This window comes from Podarcis vaucheri (assembly GCF_965113315.1).
Source record: "Podarcis vaucheri genome assembly, chromosome: 2".
Lineage (NCBI taxonomy): Eukaryota > Metazoa > Chordata > Lepidosauria > Squamata > Lacertidae > Podarcis > Podarcis vaucheri.
Window position 1 is genome coordinate 126,325,194 of NC_138760.1, and position 18,150 is coordinate 126,343,343.

The window sequence follows — 18,150 nt, forward strand, 5'->3', positions numbered from 1 at the left end:
CCAATTAATTTCAACTTCTTTCCCCCCTCCTAATTCTATTCTTAGTTCATCAATGTTACATGAAACCTGCCAATGTTTTGACGTTTTTGCAGTGTTCTCTAAAATAGTCTATAAAGTTTTCCCATTCTTGATTAAATTTTTTCTCATCTTGGTGCCTGATCTTCACAGAAAGTTTAGCCATTTCGGCATACTCATTCATCTTAGTTTTCCATTCTTCTTTCGTTGGGACCTTCCCTTCTTTCCACATCTGGGCTAGTAGCATTCTGGCCGCTGTAGACGCATAAATAAACAGTCTCTTTGCTTCCTTGGCAATTCTTTTATTACACCTAGTAAAAAAAAGCCTCTGGTTGTTGTTTTTTACAAATGTAATTTTAAACATTTTTAAAATTCATTGTATATAATTTCCCAGATCACACATATGAAAATGTCGACCACACATATGAAAAGAATGTACCTACTTTATCCTTACATTTCCAGCATAAATTAGAGGTATCTTTATACATTTTAGCAAGCTTACTGGAGTGAAATACCATCGGTACATCATCTTCATAGAATTTTCTTTTAATGAACTGCATGCTGTGAATTTTAAAATCTTTCCCCATGATTCAAGTGGTATATGTCTTTTGCCCAGTGAGACTGAATATTCCAGGCTGTGAGGTCTTTCCCTGCTTTGATAAATGGCGCATCAGATCACTTAGAGTTATGCTAGTACATACTGACTTACCACACACCTCTACACACCAGACCTTGACCACAGCTCCAGGTTTTTTCAAATGTGGACATTGCACTGCTTGTAGGTATGCATCACAAGTAGAATAATTTTCTAACAGTAGAGGCTTTAAGTTTACCATGTGTTGCCACATGTGCAAATGCAATTCCTCGCCCCACCCTTAAATTTTTAAAAAAATTGTATAAATGGTTTCTAGAAAAGAAGAACATTTCTAAGTGATAAGTGCCATTAGATCCGTTAACGGTGTTTTATGGTAATGTACCATTGCGTTCAAAACAGTAAGTAGCAACATTTTATACAGTCAAACCTCGGTTGTCGAACGTAATCCGTCCCGTAATCCCGTTCGGCTTCCAAAATGTTCAACAACCGAGACACGGTTTCTGATTGGCTGCAAGAGCCTCGTGCCCTCAAGCCAAAGCCGCGTCGGATGTTCAGCTTCCGAAAAACGTTCAAAAACTGAAAAATGCACGTCCGGGTTTTTGGCGTTCGGGAGCTCAAATATTCCCAAACGGAGGTGTTCAGAAGCCGAGGTTGACTGTATTTGCATACTATTTTTATATTATTATAAACATTACGAAGAGCTGCTTGATCAGGTCAGTGGACCTTCCAGGGCATCATCCTGTTCTCACAATGGCCAACCAGAGGGAACCAGAGGGCAGGATCTGAGGAGAAGAGCCCTCTCCTCTCCTGCAACTGGTATTCAAAAGTATTGCTGCCTCTGAGGACTGTGAGTAAGAAAATATTGTGAATAGAATCATAGAGTGGAAGGGCTCCTGTGGGTCATCTAGTCCAACCCGCTGCAATGAAGGAATCCATGATGATGTTGGCATCCGTCTGTCTCGGGAGACCATGGAGGAGTGTGCCTTTGGGGGTGAGGTCAAGGTGTTGGGAGAGTTGCAGGGCCTTCTCTGGCTGTAGAGACCATTATGGGGGACACGTTTATTCTATGACCTATGGATCCCTTTCGCTCAGATATGGGGGGGAGGGGGAATCAACTCAGCAGGGAGAGAGAGAGAGAGAGAACATCCCTGGAGGGGGTGGGCACAGTGTAGGGAAATAATGCTCCAGCCACTCCCAGCAAAGGCGGTGGAGCCGGCTGCAAACCTCTCGGGGGTCCCTGGACCTCCTGGTAGCGGGAATGCCTGAATCTCTGGCGCTGAGCATGTGAGCTGAGGGCGTCCTCATCCAGGAGGGTCAAAATAGCTCTTCCCAGGATCTCCCAAATGGGGCACTTTGGGGATTTGGGCAGCAGCCTCCAATATGGCTGAAGGGTTGTCCCCTGCAGCCTCTTTTCCTATTCTTTCCAGGTTCTGCTTCGAGGCAAAGGCTGGCCAAGGGAGCGTGGACCACAAGGGGCCTCAGCCTCTGGGTTGGAGCAGGATCCAGCCCCAGCCTCCCTGCCTGCTTCCTTCCATGCATCCGACCTCTGCAGCCTCTCTTCTGCAAAAGGACCATGTCCAAGGCAGGAGGGAGGAGGGGCTTTTGCCCTGGAGGACCAAGCTGCTCCTCCAGCTTCCTGCCTCTCTGGGAATCCTGCACTTCATCTTTAACCCTTTCAGCACCAGGCAGCTGGGGGAGAGGGTGAATAAATCTCCCCCTTGTGGGAACTTTGATCTCTACTTCCACAATGTTGGGACTTCTTAGGCAGTGGTGAGAGGCAGTGTTGTGCAGTGGTTAGAGTGCTCAACTATGGCCTTGGGAGACCACGGATCGAATTCCTCACCGGATAGCCATGGGGCCAGTCTATGCCTCTCAGCGTAGCCTACCTCACAGGGTTGTTGTAGGTTTTTTGGTTTTATATCTTAATCTTATTCTGTGAAGCACCCTGAGACCCCCGAGTATAGGGTGGTATATTCATAATAATAATAACAACAACAATAATAATAATAGGCAGTGGGACAATTTTATGGAAACAAGAAGATGGGAGCCAGAAAAAGCCTGGGAGCCACTGCGTTAAAGGGGTGTGTGTGTCACAGATTGCATTTCAATTTTCCTGCGTTATTTATGTTCCCACCTTGTGAATGGGCTGGGCAAGGGGGGATGTGTGTGTGTGTGTGCAGCTTCCATAGAATGATAGAGTTGGAAGGGACCCCAAAGGTCCTCTAGTCCAGCCCCCTGCAATACAGGAATCTCAGCTAAAGCATCCCTGACATATGGCCATCCAACCTCTGCTTAAAAACCTCCAAGGAAGGGGAGACCATTCACTGTCAAGCACAGATTCTTATAAGCAATCACATTGTGATGGAACTGGATCTGAGCCAGGTGGCACAAATGGTGAGGAAAGGATCTGTAACACCCCAGACCTTTGAGGAAAGCCTGCAGAGTTCAGGCAAGCAGAGAGGAAGGAAAAGCATAATTTCCTCTCTCACTGCATTTAACCCTCAGAGGACCAAAATCTCTTCTGCCAGGGGAATCCCAAAACTGAATTTACCTGCTTTCCCCTGAGATTAAGCACCTGCTGGGAACAGTGGGACTGACTCCTGAGAAAACCTTCATGGGGGGTGGGGGGTGTAAATGGCTTCTTAGGAATTGCACACTTCCTTTGCTATTACATCTTTTGTAGGTGTTTATTTTGTTCCGTAATTTTACTATACAGATATATAGATAGATAGAAATAGAGATAGATATAGATCAGTGTTCCCCAGCCTTGGGCCTCCAGCTGTTTTTGGACTACAACTCCCATCATCCCTCGCTAGCAAGACCAGTGGTCAAGGATGATGGGAATTGTAGTCCAAAAAGAGCTGGAGGCCCAAGGTTGGGGAACACTGATATAGATATATAGAAAATCCACAGTTCAGGAAAAATAAAAAAATGAAATTATCAGTAAAAAAAAAGTAAAATGACTATTTAATTATTAAAAAATAATTAAAATAAATGATAAAACCCAGATTAAAACGCACATCAACATTTGATACACCTGGACAGCCCTGCATGAACAAAAATGTCTTTGGTGGGTGCTGAAGAGTACAGTGAAAGCGACTGCCTTGTTTCAATAGGCAGGGAGTTCATAAGTTGGGTGCAGATATTTTTCATTTCTTTGACTGCCCCTTTGGGCAAATCGGGATCATCGCAAAACATGCATTTCCAAAATCAATTTCCTAACAAGATGCACAGAGAAACAGATCCCCACAACGGACCAAGGTTTCCTGGCTTAGATCCTGACGTTCCCGTGGACCTCAGCAGCAAACCCAGCCTTAAGGATCTGCTTGCCTTCTTCTCTCGTGGAGATTGGGCAACCTTTGGCACAAGAAGTTACACAGCAGCAAACAAGACACATTGGGGTCTGGGCAGGCTCTCCTCCAGTGGCGAACAATGGCTTGTGCAAGCCTTATAGTCCATGACACACATAGGGGGTGTAGGGCTGGGGGACACCAGTGGGCAGCTGCTGACAAGGCAACACAGAGAGTGGCATGAGCCTGAACAGCAGCAGATCCCATTGCTGCAAGGAAGCAGAAACACACAAGCTCAGCAACGCAGGGGGAGAGACGTCATCAGAGGAAGAGGCCGTTTGCTCCCTGAACTCCTCTCTAATTGGAGCTATGAAAGATGCCGTCTACAATTGAATCAGCAAAGTTCACGTCCGTATCCTCCCCTTTCACTAAAGGAGGATTCCCACACTTGGGTCTCCAGATCTTTCGGGACTACAACTCCCATCACTCCCAGCTAGCAGTCATAAGGGATGATGGGAATCGTAGTCCAAAAACAGCTAGAGGCCCAAGTTTGGGAAAGCCTGCACTAGAGTACCTAGGGCAACTGTTTTCCTAACACAGGCATTTTTTACATTTCGGCGCAAATATATCTTTAAAACTGCATTATAAAAAAATTCAAACTTTAGCATTGCCTGCTCAATGAGGTTGGATTTCTTTTTGGGGTCTGGGGTTCAGCAGCTCTCTGCCTGGAATTCCCAGGAATGGCTTGCGCCTTGCATTGGGAAGTGCAAGCATTTTAGTGAACGACAGACATATGGGGGGAACCAGAGGGCAGTTTCTAAGAAGGCAGCAGGGTAGAGATGTAAAATTTCCGGACATTTTGAAGCCATGGGGGGAGAAACGTTTTTCCTTCTTTCTGTAAAACTTGGAAAAAAAATTCAGTGTGGAGTAGTTTTCAGATTCCATGAAACACAGTGTATATAAAAGTATTAGGCTTGCAATAAAACAGGTAACCACCCCACTTTCTCTCAAAAGCATCAAAAAAAGCATGAAACCACCAACATAAATAATAATCAAAATTGCCTCTTAGCACCAACAGCAAATAAAGTTAAGGTCCACCTCAATATTTAAGCTCCATGGAAGGCCTACCCTTTGAGTAGTGCTTTAAAAGCAATAGAAGACACAACATATACATGCAGTTTATTCTGTCTCACTTTCTAAACTACTGCTATCATTTTCCATTTCTTCTTCCTCTTCCTCTTTGTCATTTTCCCCATGGACTTCTAAAAAACGGCTTTGGGGGGAAACGGGGGGGGGGGACTGCCCCCCATTTTTCTGTTTTTTCCCCAGGCCTTCCCATCTCTCCTTGAGGACAGCTGGGGCAAAGCGTAAGGCAATTTTTTTGCATGCCAGGCCCAGAAGGAAGCAACATCCAGTTACCGAATAGTAGGCAGTGGAAGACAGGAGTGCCTGGCGTGCTCTGGTCCATGGGGTCACGAACAGTCGGACACGACTAAACAACAACAACAACAAATGTTGCACTAAGGCTCAAACTCTGTTTGAAAGGAAAAGGACTGTGAGTTCTTAAAATTGAATTTGTTATTATATATTATAAACCGCATGGTGCTAAGAGAGCTTCTAAACAGTTTACAAAAATATACAACAGAACATTAAAATGTTGGATAAAACACAGTTAAAAAGCAGGTATTTAAGAGACAGCAGTGGTTAAAAGGAAGTAAATCGCATGCAGCTTCTACGTGTTCAGATGCGCTGGCCCTAACAAAAATGTTTTGAGCAGTTGCCGGAAAGAGTACAAGTGAGAGCACCTGCCTGTGTCTGTCACAGCAAGGAGCTCCAAAGTGGGGGTTCTGGAAGACCTGGGGGGTGGAAAAGGGGGTGGAAGGTCGTCGTCCCCGTTTTCCCCCAAAGTCATTTTTTTTCAGGAAAAATTGAAAATGAAAGTGTATGGAATATTCAAACTATATCAAACAATTTTTTTTTATTTTTTCCAGGAAAACAGGGCTTCAGAAAAAAAAACTTTCCCCCCTCCCCAATTTTTCTAGTTTTTTTTTCCCAGGCCTTCCCATCGCTAGGCATGAGCAACAGGCATCGATTGGAGAAGATGGGTTAAGTTTGGTGGACTATTACCTGCACTATCAGGTATTTCTGAAAGCAGTAGGAGAACACTCCAATCTCCCAGGACATTCTATACAAGATCTGAAAGTCGCTGTCTTATTACAAAAGAATTTCAGAAATAGACTGGAAAGAGAAGTTGCTGAATTGCAACTTACTACCAAACTTAAAACCATGGAGAGACCTGGTCTGAAGAGAGACATTGGATTCTTATCTTGTTATACATGATAAAGCTATTTTAGCCATCTCGCCCCTTGTTTTTTCCTGTAAGACCAATTGCAGGTTTACCACACCTATCAGCCAGTCACCCATTCCCACCACCCTTCTGAGTAATACCCCTCCCCACCCTCTCACTATATATAAGGCTCTGGTGACTTCTGTTTCAGTGTATCTGAAGAAGTGTGCATACACACGAAAGCTCATACCAATAATAAACTTGGTTGGTCTCTAAGGTGCTACTGGAAGGAATCTTATCTTATCTTCTTATTTATTTATTTATGGCTACGGCAGACCAACACTGCTACCTACCGGTAACGCGGCATTTCATCAGCAAAGTTCATTTCTGAAATATTGCCTTTCACTAGACTATGCAACAAGGAAACTGTCTTGCTAACACACACAGGTATTTTGGGGTGGGGGCGGTTACGGGAAATACTAGGGGAGGGGAGAGGTGGGGGGAGAACACATAGCCCAAATATATCCAACCAGGAACCAGCCACTGCCTGGATATTTCGGAGACATAAAACTGAAATCCCTCCTAGGCAGATGAAGGTGAAGAAGCACACATCCTGAAACAGTGACCTATTAGCACTCTAGACACAGGCTGGAAAATCAGTGCATCTTCTATACTGTTCTAATTTCTCTCTCAACCAAAGGTGTCATGGACTTTGAAGACACTCGAAATCAGGATGCAAGGGAGAAGCGTGCTAAGAGGAAGGGACGCTTGGCAAATCCACACCGTGATTAACTCCCGCCTGGGAACCTATGTCCCCACTGTGGAAGGATGTGTGGGTCCAGAATTGGCCTCCACAGTCACTTACGGACTCATTGTTAAAACCGTGTTTATGGAAGACAATCTTACTCAGCTATGAGTGATTACCAAAGAAGAATTTCTCTCTTGACTGCGCATTGAGGCTTATTATACAGTATATGTTTTTCAAAAGCATTTGTTCATTAGAGCTGCGATCTGAGGGGCTATACGCTCATTGCAAAGATACGTCATTTACATCATACGTCAACAGAATACCAGTGAATGCATTTGTGTCTATGAAAAATATCAGATCAATTCACACCAGATTAACAAATTTTGGGGAAGGGAGAAATATTAAAGCAACGCTATATACAAGTGATGAATACAATCTGCCACACAGCCACTAAAAGGAATAAAAATTCTAATGGAAGCAAATTCTAATTCTGAACACAATCATTTGTTTACTCTCGGTAGGAGTTATTTGATATGATTAAAGATCTTCCCACACGCCAACCCTTTCTAAGATGTTTCCTTTGTACGAGTTCTTTATTGTTTAGTAAGGGAGCCCCTGCCACTGAAGTTCTTTCCATACGCCAAACATTTCTAAGATTTCCTCGCTGTATGAGTTCTTTGGTGTCTAGTAAGGCTACTACTGCACCTGAAGCTTTTTCCACACTCCGAACGTGTATATGGTTTCTCCCCTGTATGAGTTCTTTGATGCACCTTAAAGGCGCTATGGTGACTGAAGCTCCTTCCACACTCCGAACATGTATACGGTTTCTCCCGTATATGAGTTCTTTGATGCAACTTAAGGGAGCTACTGCGACTGAAGCTCCTTCCACACTCCGAACATGTATACGGTTTCTCCCCTGTATGAGTTCTTTGATGCGACGTGAGTTGGCTACCATGACAGAAGGTCTTCCCGCACTCCAAACATTTATAATGTTTCTCCCCTGTATGAATTCTTTCATGTAAGGAAAGGGAGTCAATGCGACTGAAGCTCTTCCCACATTCCCAGCATTTATAAGGTTTGTTGCCACGATGAGTTTGTTGATGTCTAGTAAGCACATTGCGGTAAGCGAAGCTCATTCCACACTCCAAACACGTATGCTGTTTCTCCCCTGTATGAGTTCTTTGATGCGACTTAAGGTTGCTACTCCGACTGAAGCTCCTTCCACACTCTGAACATGTATACGGTTTTTCCCCTGTATGAGATCTTTGATGCGAGGTAAGGGTACTATTTTGACTGAAGCTCTTTCCACACTCCGAACATGTATACGGTTTCTCCCCTGTATGAGTTCTTTGATGCACCTTAAAGGAGCTATGGTGACTGAAGCTCCTTCCACACTCCACACTCCACACATGTATACGGTTTCTCCCCTGTATGAGTTCTTTGATGCACCTTAAAGGAGCTATGGTGACTGAAGCTCCTTCCACACTCCAAACATGTATACGGTTTCTCCCCTGTATGAGTTCTTTCATGCGACTTAAGGGAGCTACTGCGACTGAAGCTCCTTCCACACTCCAAACATGTATACGGTTTCTCCCCTGTATGAGTTCTTTGATGCGACGTGAGTTGGCTACCATGACAGAAGCTCTTCCCGCACTCCAAACATTTATAAGGTTTCTCTCCTGTGTGCAATCTTTGATGCAAGGTAAGGCTGCAACTGTGACGGAAGCTCTTTCCACACTCCAAACATGTATATTGTTTCTCCCCTGTATGAATTCTTTCATGTAAGGAAAGGGAGTCAATGCGACTGAAGCTCTTGCCACATTCCCAGCATTTATAAGGTTTGCTGCCTCGATGAGTTTGTTGATGTCTAGTAAGCACATTGCGGTAAGCGAAGCTCATTCCACACTCCAAACACGTATGCTGTTTCTCCCCTGTATGAGTTCTTTGATGCGACTTAAGGTTGCTACTCCGACTGAAGCTCCTTCCACATTCTGAACATGTATACGGTTTTTCCCCTGTATGAGATCTTTGATGCGAGGTAAGGGTACTATTTTGACTGAAGCTCTTTCCACACTCCGAACATGTATACGGTTTCTCCCCTGTATGAGTTCTTTGATGCACCTTAAAGGCGCTATGGTGACTGAAGCTCCTTCCACACTCCACACATGTATACGATTTCTCCCGTGTATGAGTTCTTTCATGCGACTTAAGGGAGCTACTGCGACTGAAGCTCCTTCCACACTCCAAGCATTTATACGGTTTCTCCCCTGTATGAGTTCTTTGATGTGAGGTAAGGTGGCCACATTGACTGAAGCTCTTGCCACACTCGGAACAAGTATACGGTTTCTCCCCTGTATGAGTTCGTTGATGTAAAGTAAGAGCTGAGCGACTACCCAATCTCTTTCCACACATGCTGCATTCATGCTTTTTATCCTCTCTGGGAATTTGGTTTTTACTACCCTGAGACATACAAGAGTCACCCTCCGGCTTCTGCTTTCGTCTCCCCTCTCGCCTGCTGCCTCCATCTTGAACCCTCAGCTTCCTTTGCTCTTTGGATCCTTTCGGTGACACTTCGGATTGTTCCCCTTCTACCAGGATCCCTTCAACATCTCCTGATGGAATAAAAAGGCAAAGTGATGAAATGCTAAATGAGCGTCTTCACCCCAATCATTCTGTCAGGACACAGAGATCCAGGTCCCAGGGCCTTGTGGCAGTTCCCTCACTGTGAGAAGGGAAGTTACAGGGAACGAGGCAGAGGGCCTTCTTGGTAGTGGTGCCCACACTGTGGAACGCCCTCTTGTAAGATGTCTATTAAATAACTATACAACTATACAACCTTTAAAAGACATCTGAAGGCAGCCATGTAGAGGGAATTTTTTAATATTTTATTATGCTTTTATATTTGTTATATTTGTTAGAAGCCAGCTAGAGTGGCTGGGGCAACCCAGTCAGATCCGTGGGGTACAAATAATGAAAGCATTAATATGGGATTATTATTTATTGATATGGGATTATTATTTATTGAGTTTATATACTGCCCTATACCCGGAGGACTCAGCATGGTTCACAGAAAAGATCACATCGTATATAATCAGAATAAAAACAAAAGCCCAGTAACACCCACCCCCAAAAAGAGCAACCTTTGAAAAAGACTATAGGAGTCAAACATAGCAAGCAAAAACCTGGTTTAAAAGGAACATGTTTGCATGGCACCTAAAGGTGTATAGCCCTTCATGGATCAGTGCCTTGTCATGGCAAAGGGGCTTGAATAACTCAGAGAAGCTATGACTAATAATAATAATAATGAAAAATTATTGATACTACAAAACACTTAATTGATTTTACAAAAAAATGCATAAAATACGGTATAAAGCTTAAATAACAATAAAATCAAAAATCAATTTAGGGGGGAAATCCATCTAATAAACATTAGATGATCACCCGAGCTAGCTGGCCAAATTAGTCCCACCTGGGCCGGCGAGGAGACCAGGGAAGAACTAGCTGTGGGATCCCAGAGTGGGTAATCTTCACAAAAAAGGGAGGGGGAGGGAAGGAAGGAAGGGGAACAAAAGATCAGGCCAGGTTCAAATAGAAAGCCAGGCGGTATAATTCTGTCTTACAGGTCCTGAGGAAGGAAGATGGACAGGTCATCTGAGAGTTTAGACTAAATGTGATCCACCTGGAGCAGACACTGGCAACCCACTCCAGTATTATGCCATGAAAGCTCCATGGACATAAAACAGGAGAAGCTTTGAGAGGAAAGTGAGTTTCCAAGGCATGCTCTGATTCATGGGGAGTATAAGGAAGGCGCCAGGTGAACTTCCCTGGGGAGAGCATTCCACAGACAGGGAGCCACTGCAGAGAAGGCCCTGTTCTTGTGTTGCCACCCTCTAGACCACTTGAGATCAGAAGGGGATCTCAGGGTCTGAGTAGGTTCATATGCAAAGAGGTGGCCCTTGAAGTATTGTGGTCCTGAGCCATTTAAGGCTTTATAGGTCAAAACCAGAACTTTGAATTGGGCCTGGAAACTATTTGGTAGCGAGAGCAGTCAGACCAGGGTGGGGGTAATATGCTCAAACCACCTTGCTCCAGTGAGCAACCTGGCCAGTAAATTCTGCACTAGCTGAAGTTTCCAGACTGTCTTCAGAGGCAGCCCTATGTATAACGCATATCTATATCTAACCTTGAATTTCCCAGAGTATAGACAATGGTAGATAGGCTATTCCTGTCCAGATAGGGGTGTAGCTGGGCTATCAGCCAAAGCTGATGGAAGGCACTACAGGCTATCTCAGCCTCGAGCAACAGCAAAGGATCCAGGATTACCCCCAAGCGACGAACCTGCTCCTCCAGAATAAGTGTAACCCCATCAAGAGCAAGCGACCTCCCAGCCATCTGCTCTAGGGAACCACCCACTAACTGAGCCTCACTCTTATCTGGATCGAGCTTCAATTTGTTGGCTCTCATCCAGTCCCTTACAAAGGCAAGACACTGGTCCAGCACTTCCACTGCCTTATCTTCAGATAGAAAGGAGAAATAGAGCTGAGTGTCATCAGCATACTGCTGGCAACGTACTCCAAACCTCTGGATAACCCTTCCCAGCGATTTCATGTAGATATTAAACAACATAGGGGATTGGATTGGGCCTTGCGGAACCCCACACTGAAGCTTCCATGGGGCTGAAATGAATTCCCCAAGTAACACCCTCTGGGAACGACCATCCAAGTAGGACTGGAACCACTGCAAAGCAGTGCCACCCACCCCCAGTTCAGAGAGTCGCTCCAGAAGGATACCATGGTCAGTGGTATTGAAAGCCGCTGAGAGGTGGAGAACAATGAACAGGGACACATTTCCCTTGTCTCTCTCTCGACAGAGGTCATCATAGAGGGCCACCAAAGCAGTTTCCGTGCCAAAACCAGGCCTAAACCCTGATTGAAATGGATCCAGAAAATCAGTTTCTTCCAAAAGCACCTGGATCTGGTCTGCGACCACTCGCTCCAGAACCTTGACCAGGAAAGGGAGATCAACAACTGGCCGGTAGTTAGGCTTTCTGAATTCAGGGAAGGTTTCTTAAGGAGTGGTTTTACCTCTGCCTCCTTCAAACATGGAGGGACCACCCCCCCTCTTGTAAAGAGGCACTGATCATCTCCCTGGCCCAGCCTGCTGTTCCCTCCCTGCTGGTTTTTATCAGCCAAGAGGCGAAAGGGTCAAGAGTGCAAATGGTCACCCTGACTGATCAAAACACCATGTCCATATCCTCGAGCCTGACCAACTGAAAAAACTCATCCAACACAACAGGACTAGACTGTGCTCTGGACAACCCATGAGACTCATCTGCTGTAACAGCAGAGTCAAGGTCTTGGTGGATGCAAGCAATTTTATCTTCAAAATGCTTTGCAAACAAGTCACAGCCAGCTACTGCTGGTTCTACTCCTCCTTTGAGCCTGCCTGTAAAAGGCTCTGTACAACTTGGAAAAGTTCTGCCGGACGACATAATGAAGATGCAATGGAGGCAGCAAAGTATGCCTTCTTTTCTCCCTTCACTGCCACTAGGTAGGCTTGATAATGAGCCCCTACCAGTATTCGGTTGCATTCATTCGGATCTTTCCTCCACTTTCATTCAAGCAGTCTCCCAGCTTGTTTCCTCACCTAAGCTCTAGAGCAGTGTTTTTCAACCTTTTTTGGGCAAAGGCACACTTGTTTCATGAAAAAAATCACGAGGCACACCACCATTAGAAAATGTTAAAAAATTTAACTCTGTGCCTATATTGACTATATATGAAGTAATTCTCTTGAATAGGAATCAAATAAACACAAAGAAGCATGGTTTAACATTCAAGCATGGTTTAATATTTTTTCTTTAATGGCAAACAAAAATGTTGCGGACCGTTCTCTGCTCAGCGAGGATCGATCCGCTGATCCCCGCTGAGCCGGCGGATGACAGCTCCGTCTCCGCACTGTGTGTGGAGAGGGAGATGTCAGAGCCCCACTGCTCTCTTGGGGAATCGGATGAGAGCGGACCGCCTGTCTGCTCTCATCCGATCCCATCCGATCTGATCCCCACCCAGGATGGAGGGAAAATAGGGTGGACACAGTCCAGCGCCTGCCTAGTGGGCGGAAATTTGACTTTTTTTTAAAAAAAAAATCTTTCGAATTTTTCAATTTTTCCCACGGCACACCAGGCAACATCTCGCGGCACACTAGTGTGCCGCGGAACAGTGGTTGAAAAACACTGCTCTAGAGTATACCAGGGGGCCAATCAGGCTCCACAAAGTGGGAAAGGGCGCTCAGGGATTATTATTATTAGTAGTAGTAGTAGTAGTAGCAGCAGCAGCAGCATTAGCCTGTCTAAATAAGGCCTCAGCCACACTTGGAATTTTAATGTGGACTTGAAGTTGCTTGTTTCTCCTTTTTTAAAAAAAACCTCTTATGCCCAGAACACCTCTTGCAGAAACTGCTTACACAAATAATTTAAAATGTGTGTGTTGGGGGGGGGGGATAATTGGTTCTTTTTGTTTCTGTTTTGATTATGTACTTTTATCCTGTGAAACGTCCTGAGGCCTGTGGGTATAGGGAGGTATGTAAATTTAACAAATTATAGTAAAATCAGGCCAGATTTAAATTATTACAAGTTCCAGGGGGGAGCCCCTGCAGGTTTTTCAATGCTTAAGGGTTTGCCTTGACCCCAAGCCCTATGGGGAGCCCAAGGAAGGTCCCCCACCTGCCAGAGTTGGCCTGCAGGGAAGAGAGCAGGAGAAAGATCCTCCCTTCCATTGGGAAGAGATTTCCTACCCCCCATAAAAAAGGGGGAAAGCCATATAAATGCATTATTTTAACGGAATTATATACAGAACGCATTAATTATGGCAAATCTAAATATTTGTGGAAATGCCCTTCGCAAAAGCGAGTGCATTAGGCGAGATCTGCACCAAAATGCTGACCAATTTAATAAAGAGAAAATCTGGACAAATTGATGACTAGAAAAAGGAGACAGAGGAAAAAACTTACATTGAAACGCTTTGCCTAACAGGGTTTTTTTAAATCCCTCCTCAGAACTCCCTCCAGCAGCAAACCCACTAACCCCCCCCCCCAGTTATAACATATAATGATTTGACGCACCTCCAGCGCCTCCGCGAGGAAAGACAGCCGCCGCCATGTTTGGCATCTTCCCCGGGGAAGCGGAAGCTGCTATTCTCCCGGCAGCCTTTTTTTCTTCCGCTCTAGGAATCTCAGCGCTGTCGCCGCTGCTCTTAACCGTTTTGGAGCCGAGCGGCAGGAGCCTCTGGGCTTCTCCGGGCAGAGAGCGAAGAGAGGCGCTGTTCCCGCCTCCGGAAAGCCCCGCTGGATCAACTGCACGGGCGCCCCAAAACGTTTTCTAAACTAATTTTTAAAAATTATTTTCAATTTTCAAATTAACATTTTTGCTTTTGGTACAATCCATATCCAATCCGAATTTGCAATAATTGACTTTCCCCCGCCCCCGTTTCTATCCCCCCCTTTTATTCTCCTTGCATATAATTACTATATATTTCCTCAATTAATTTCAACCTTTGTTCTCCCTCCTAAATCTATTCTTAGTTCATAAATGTTACATCAAACTTGCTAATGTTTTCACATTTTTACAGTGTTCTTTAAAATAGTCTATAAAGTTCTCCCACTCTTGATTGAATTTTTTTCTGCTTAGATCTGTTCACAGAAAGTTTAGCCATTTCGGCATACTCAATCATCTTAGTTATCCATTCTTCTTTCTTTGGGACCTTTTCTTCTTTCCACATCTGGGCTAGTAGCATCTGGCCTCTTTTGCTTCCTTGGCAATTCTCCTCCTATTACACCAAGTTAAAAAGCCTCTTTTTTTTTTTAACAAACATAATTGTAAACTTTTTTTAAAGTTCATTGTATATCATTTCCCTGAAGCCCTTTACTTTTGTACATGTCCACCACATTTTTTGGGGGGGAGTACCTTCCCCTTATCCTTACATTTCCAGTATAGAGGTATTTTTTATACATTTTAAAAGAAGAGGAGGAGGAGGAGTTTGGATTTGATATCCCGCCTTTCACTCCCCTTCAGGAGTCTCAAAGCGGCCAACATTCTCCTTTCCCTTCCTCCCCCACAACAAACACTCTGTGAGGTGAGTGGGGCTGAGAGACTTCAAAGAAGTGTGACTGGCCCAAGGTCACCCAGCAGCTGCATGTGGAGGAGCCAGTGGCGTAGCGTGGGTTTTCAGCACCCGGGGCAAGGCAAGTAATTTGTGCCCCCTAACCCGTGGGTTTGCGCCCCCTAACCCGTGGATTTGCGCCCCCTAACCCCCAGATGATGCGGCCGGCCCCCCTGCACCCCCCACGCTACGCCACTGGGAGGAGCGGAGACGCGAACCCAGTTCCCCAGATTACGAGACTACCGCTTTTAACCACTACACAACACTGGCTCTCAAACTTAGCAAACTTTACTGGAGTAAAATACCACCGGTACATCATCTTCATATAATTTTCTTTTAATGAACTACATGCCGTGAATTTTAAAATCTCTTTCCACCTATTTTCCCATGATTCAAGTGGTATATTATAACCTATGTCTTTTGCCCACGTGTATCATTACAGCTTTAACCTCTTCATCTTTTGTCTCCCATTCCAACTGTAGTTTGTACATTCTTGGTAACAATTTCTCATTATTTTCTAATAGTTCCCTTTCAAACTTTAAGAATTCCTTCCCAAAGCCCTTCTCTTTGTCACCTCTGAATATGTCATTTAATTGGTAATATTGTAACCAATCTGTTAACAGAGCTTTTATATCCTCATATTCGTTCACCTTTAATTTGTAGTCTTCGTATGTTAGCAGATCTTTCTTTGTTGCCCAATTTCCATTCATGTTTACCTTTTTTACAGATATGGCTTCCAATGGGGAATGCCACAAAGGTGTCTTGTTCTCTAATAAATACTTATATTTGTCCCATACTTGGTAAATTGATTTCCCTATAATGTGGTTCAGGAATCCCTTGTGTACCTTTGTTTTCTCATACCATAAGTAAGCATGCCAACCAAACCTATTATCATGTCCTTCCAGATCTAATACCTCAGTATTGTTTAACTGTATCCATTCTCGCAGCCAGCAGAGACAGGATGCTTCATAATATAACTTTAAAGCCAGCAGGGAGAATCCACCTCTTTGTTTTTAAACCTGTTAATAATTTATATTTTATTCTAGGTCCCGTCCCGTCCCCGTCCCCCCGTCAGATAAATTTAGAAATATCCTTTTTCCATTGCTTAAAGTGTTCCGCTCCTCTAACCACAGGTATTGATTGGAATAAAAACAAGATTATTGTCAATACATTCATTTTTATCACAGAGACCCTTCCCCACAATGATAAGTTTATCTTTCCCCATATCTCCATATCCCTTTTAACTTCATTCCAGACCTTTAAATAGTACTATTAAAAATGTTTATATTTCTAGTTGTTAACCACACCCCTAGATATTTCACTTTCTTTTCTATCACTAGGTCTGTTTTTGACTTAAATTCATTTTTCTTTTGTTCTGACATATTCTTCAGTAATACTTTGGTTTTTTTCAACTTTTATGCTACTTGCCCAAAATTATCATTTTTTCCCTAGCACCCTTGGAATATATTCCAGGGGTTCTTCCAGAGTTATGAACAGGTCGTCCACAAATGCTTTCAATTTATATGATTTGCACCCTACTGGAATTCCTTTTATGTTTTCATCCATCCTTATGCTCCTTACATTTTCTAAACTAAACTGCCCGGATTTCCACCAAGGAGGTCAAGAGGGCTGACGTTGGTCTCCCATCCACACCTCTTCCATTTTACCCTCACAACATTCTTGTGAGGTAGGTTAGGGGGGAGAGACTGTGAATTGCCCATTATCACCCAGTGAGGGAGGATTTGAACCCTGGTCCCCCCTGGGCCTCAATCAGTATTCTAACCACTGCACTGTACTGACTGTCTCAGCACCTGCAATAAATGTGCTCCCCTGATCTGGCCTTTCCTAGCAGAACTGGCCTAGTTTCTTTTATGGGTTCTTGTGTGTGTGCTTTTTCTCAGAATCATAAGAATTGGAAGGGACCCCAAGGGTCATCTAGCTCAACCCTCTGCAATGCAGGAATCGCAGATAAAAAAATCCCTGATGGAAGCCCATCCAACCTCTGTTGAGCCAGACATCCTGGAGAGTGAAGTCAAATGGGCCTTAGAAAGCATTGCTAATAACAAGGCCAGTGGAAGTGATGATATTCCAGCTGAACTATTTAACAGATGCTGTTAAGGTGCTACACTCAATATGCCAGCAAGTTTGGAAAACTCAAAATCCCAAAGAAATCCCAAAGAAGGGCAGTGCCAAAGAATGCTCCCAACTACTGCACAATTGCACCCATTTCACATGCTAGCAAGGTTATGCTTAAAATTCTACAAGGCAGGCTTAGGCAGTATGTGAACCGAGAACTCCCAGAAGTGCAAGCTGGATTTAGAAGAGGCAGAGAAACCAGAGACCAAATTGCAAACATGCGCTGTATTATGGAGAAAGCTAGAGAGTTCCAGAAAGACATCTACTTCTGCTTCATTGACTATGCAAAAGCCTTTGACTGTGTCGACCACAGCAAACTATGGCAAGTTCTTAAAGAAATGGGAGTGCCTGATCACCTCATCTGTCTCCTGAGAAATCTCTATGTGGGACAAGACGCTACAGTTAGAACTGGATATGGAACAACTGTTTGGTTCAAAATTGGGAAAGGAGTACGACAAGGCTGTATATTGTCTCCCTGCTTATTCAACTTACATGCAGAATTCATCATGCGAAAGGCTGGGCTGGATGAATCCCAAATCGGAATTAAGATTGCCAGAAGAAGTATCAACAATATCAACAACCTCAGATATGCAGATGACACAACCTTGATGGCAGAAAGTGAGGAGAAATTAAAGAACCTTTTAATGAGGGTGAAAGAGGAGAGCGCAAAATACGGTCTGAAGTTCAACATCAAAAAAACGAAGGTCATGGCTGCTGGTCCCATCACATCCTGGCAAATAGAAGGGGAAGATATGGAGACAGTGAGAGATCTTTCTTGGGCTCCATGATCACTGCAGATGGTGACAGCAGTCACAAAATTAAAAGACACCTGCTCCTTGGGAGAAAAGCAATGACAAACGTAGACAGCATCTTAAAAAGAAGAGACATCACCTTGCCAACAAAGGTCCATATAGTTAAAGCTATGG

The 18,150-nt window shown here is 44.2% G+C and overlaps 1 protein-coding gene across 1 annotated transcript in view; it reads right to left on the bottom strand.

The window, feature by feature from the left end:
• The window catches only part of LOC309524727 (uncharacterized protein), a 123,042-nt gene that overhangs the window by 45,404 nt on the left and 59,488 nt on the right, over positions 1 to 18,150 (bottom strand). The gene's annotated exons all lie outside the window — the stretch shown is intronic.